This window comes from Cololabis saira, unplaced genomic scaffold (genome assembly GCF_033807715.1).
Source record: "Cololabis saira isolate AMF1-May2022 unplaced genomic scaffold, fColSai1.1 scf050, whole genome shotgun sequence".
Lineage (NCBI taxonomy): Eukaryota > Metazoa > Chordata > Actinopteri > Beloniformes > Belonidae > Cololabis > Cololabis saira.
In genome coordinates, this window is record NW_026906214.1 from 212,193 (window position 1) to 216,572 (window position 4,380).

Sequence of the window (4,380 nt, forward strand, 5' to 3'; positions counted from 1 at the left end):
CCTCCAGCAGCTACTCCAGCACTAATTCCAGCAGCTCCTCCAGCAGCTCCTCCAGCAGCTCCTTCAGCACTAACTCCAGCAGCTCCTCCAGCAACTCCTCCACCACTAACTCCAGCAGTTCCTCCAGCACTAATTCCAGCAGCACCTCAAGCAGCTCCTCCAGCACTAACTCCAGCACTAACTCCAGCACTAACTCCAGCAGCTCCTCCAGCATTAACTCCAGCAGCTCCTCCAGCACTAACTCCAGCAGCTCCTCCAAGAGCTCCTCCAGCACTAACTCCAGCAGCTCCTCCAGCAGCTCATCCAGCACTAACTCCAGCAGCACCTCCAGCAGCTCCTCCAGCACTAACTCCAGCAGCTCCTCCAGCACTAACTCCAGCAGTTAATCCAGCACTAACTCCAGCAGCTACTCCAGCACTAATTCCAGCAGCACCTCAAGCAGCTCCTCCAGCACTAACTCCAGCAGCTCCTCCAGCAGCTCCTCCAGCAGCTCCTCCAGCACTAACTCCAGCAGCTCCTCCAGCAGCACCTCCAGCAGCTCCTCCAGCACTAACTCCAGCAGCTCCTCCAGCACTAGCTCCAGCAGCTCCTCCAGCCCTAACTCCAGTAGCTCCTCCAGCAGCTCCTACAGCACTAACTCCAGCAGCTCCTGCAGCAGCTCCTCCAGCACTAACTCCAGCAGCTCCTCCAGCAACTCCTCCAGCACTAACTCCAGCAGCTCCTCAAGCACTAACTCTAGCAGCTCCTTCAGCAGCTCCTCCAGCACTATTTCCTGCAGCTCCTCCAGCAGCTCCTCCAGCACTTACTCCAGCAGCTCCTCCAGCAGCTCCTCCAGCACTAACTCCAGCAGCTCCTCCAGCAGCTCCTCCAGCACTAACTCTAGCAGCTCCTTCAGCAGCTCCTCCAGCACTATTTCCTGCAGCTCCTCAAGCAGCTCCTCCAGCAGCTCCTACAGCAGCTTCTCAAGTAGCTCCTCCAGCACTAACTCCAGCAGCACCTCCAGCAGCTCCTCCTGCACTATCTCCAGCAGCTCCTCCAGCAGCTCATACAGCACTAACTCCAGCAGCTCCTCCAGCAGCTCCTACAGCACTAACTCCAGCACTAACTCCAGCAGCTCCCCAAGCAGCTCCTCCAGCACTAACTCCAGCACTAACTCCAGCAGCTCCTCCAGCACTAACTCCAGCACTAACTCCAGCACTAACTCCAGCAACTCCTCCAGCACTAACTCCAGCAGCTCCTCCAGCACTAACTCCAGGACTAACTCCAGCAGCTCCTCCAGCAGCTCCTGCAGCACTAACTCCAGCAGCTCCTCCAGCAGCTCCTCCAGCACTAACTCAAGCAGCTCCTCCAGCAGCTCCTCCAGCACTAACTCCAGAAGCACCTCCAGCAGCTCCTACAGCACTAACTCCAGCAGCTCCTCCAGCACTAACTCCAGCAGTTCCTCCAGCAGTTCCTCCAGCAGCTACTCCAGCACTAATTCCAGCAGCTCCTCCAGCAGCTCCTCCAGCAGCTCCTTCAGCACTAACTCCAGCAGCTCCTCCAGCAACTCCTCCACCACTAACTCCAGCAGTTCCTCCAGCACTAATTCCAGCAGCACCTCAAGCAGCTCCTCCAGCACTAACTCCAGCACTAACTCCAGCACTAACTCCAGCAGCTCCTCCAGCATTAACTCCAGCAGCTCCTCCAGCACTAACTCCAGCAGCTCCTCCAAGAGCTCCTCCAGCACTAACTCCAGCAGCTCCTCCAGCAGCTCATCCAGCACTAACTCCAGCAGCACCTCCAGCAGCTCCTCCAGCACTAACTCCAGCAGCTCCTCCAGCACTAACTCCAGCAGTTCCTCCAGCAGTTCCTCCAGCAGCTACTCCAGCACTAATTCCAGCAGCTCCTCCAGCAGCTCCTCCAGCAGCTCCTTCAGCACTAACTCCAGCAGCTCCTCCAGCAACTCCTCCACCACTAACTTCAGCAGTTCCTCCAGCACTAATTCCAGCAGCACCTCAAGCAGCTCCTCCAGCACTAACTCCAGCACTAACTCCAGCACTAACTCCAGCAGCTCCTCCAGCATTAACTCCAGCAGCTCCTCCAGCACTAACTCCAGCAGCTCCTCCAAGAGCTCCTCCAGCACTAACTCCAGCAGCTCCTCCAGCAGCTCATCCAGCACTAACTCCAGCAGCACCTCCAGCAGCTCCTCCAGCACTAACTCCAGCAGCTCCTCCAGCACTAACTCCAGCAGTTAATCCAGCACTAACTCCAGCAGCTACTCCAGCACTAATTCCAGCAGCACCTCAAGCAGCTCCTCCAGCACTAACTCCAGCAGCTCCTCCAGCAGCTCCTCCAGCAGCTCCTCCAGCACTAACTCCAGCAGCTCCTCCAGCAGCACCTCCAGCAGCTCCTCCAGCACTAACTCCAGCAGCTCCTCCAGCACTAGCTCCAGCAGCTCCTCCAGCCCTAACTCCAGTAGCTCCTCCAGCAGCTCATACAGCACTAACTCCAGCAGCTCCTGCAGCAGCTCCTCCAGCACTAACTCCAGCAGCTCCTCCAGCAACTCCTCCAGCACTAACTCCAGCAGCTCCTCAAGCACTAACTCTAGCAGCTCCTTCAGCAGCTCCTCCAGCACTATTTCCTGCAGCTCCTCCAGCAGCTCCTCCAGCACTTACTCCAGCAGCTCCTCCAGCAGCTCCTCCAGCACTAACTCCAGCAGCTCCTCCAGCAGCTCCTCCAGCACTAACTCTAGCAGCTCCTTCAGCAGCTCCTCCAGCACTATTTCCTGCAGCTCCTCAAGCAGCTCCTCCAGCAGCTCCTACAGCAGCTTCTCAAGTAGCTCCTCCAGCACTAACTCCAGCAGCACCTCCAGCAGCTCCTCCTGCACTATCTCCAGCAGCTCCTCCAGCAGCTCATACAGCACTAACTCCAGCAGCTCCTCCAGCAGCTCCTACAGCACTAACTCCAGCACTAACTCCAGCAGCTCCCCAAGCAGCTCCTCCAGCACTAACTCCAGCACTAACTCCAGCAGCTCCTCCAGCACTAACTCCAGCACTAACTCCAGCACTAACTCCAGCAACTCCTCCAGCACTAACTCCAGCAGCTCCTCCAGCACTAACTCCAGGACTAACTCCAGCAGCTCCTCCAGCAGCTCCTGCAGCACTAACTCCAGCAGCTCCTCCAGCAGCTCCTCCAGCACTAACTCAAGCAGCTCCTCCAGCAGCTCCTCCAGCACTAACTCCAGAAGCACCTCCAGCAGCTCCTACAGCACTAACTCCAGCAGCTCCTCCAGCACTAACTCCAGCAGTTCCTCCAGCAGTTCCTCCAGCAGCTACTCCAGCACTAATTCCAGCAGCTCCTCCAGCAGCTCCTCCAGCAGCTCCTTCAGCACTAACTCCAGCAGCTCCTCCAGCAACTCCTCCACCACTAACTCCAGCAGTTCCTCCAGCACTAATTCCAGCAGCACCTCAAGCAGCTCCTCCAGCACTAACTCCAGCAGCTCCTCCAGCACTAACTCCAGCAGTTAATCCAGCACTAACTCCAGCAGCTACTCCAGCACTAATTCCAGCAGCACCTCAAGCAGCTCCTCCAGCACTAACTCCAGCAGCTCCTCCAGCAGCTCCTCCAGCAGCTCCTCCAGCAGCTCCTCCAGCACTAACTCCAGCAGCTCCTCCAGCAGCACCTCCAGCAGCTCCTCCAGCACTAACTCCAGCAGCTCCTCCAGCACTAGCTCCAGCAGCTCCTCCAGCCCTAACTCCAGTAGCTCCTCCAGCAGCTCCTACAGCACTAACTCCAGCAGCTCCTGCAGCAGCTCCTCCAGCACTAACTCCAGCAGCTCCTCCAGCAACTCCTCCAGCACTAACTCCAGCAGCTCCTCAAGCACTAACTCTAGCAGCTCCTTCAGCAGCTCCTCCAGCACTATTTCCTGCAGCTCCTCAAGCAGCTCCTCCAGCACTAACTCCAGCAGCTCCTCCAGCAGCTCCTCCAGCACTTACTCCAGCAGCTCCTCCAGCAGCTCCTCCAGCACTAACTCGAGCAGCTCCTCCAGCAGCTCCTCCAGCACTAACTCCAGCACTAACTCCAGCAGCTCCTCCAGCACTAACTCCAGCACTAACTCCAGCAACTCCTCCAGCACTAACTCCAGCAGCTCCTCCAGCACTAACTCCAGCACTAACTCCAGCAGCTCCTCCAGCAGCTCCTCCAGCACTAACTCCAGCAGCTCCTCCAGCAGCTCCTCCAGCACTAACTCCAGCAGCTCCTCCAGCACTAATTCCAGCAGCACCTCCAGCAGCTCCTCCAGCACTAACTCAAGCACTAACTCCAGCACTAACTCCAGCAGCTCCTCCAGCACTAACTCCAGCAGCTCCTCCAGCACTAACTCCAGCACTAACTCCAGAAGCT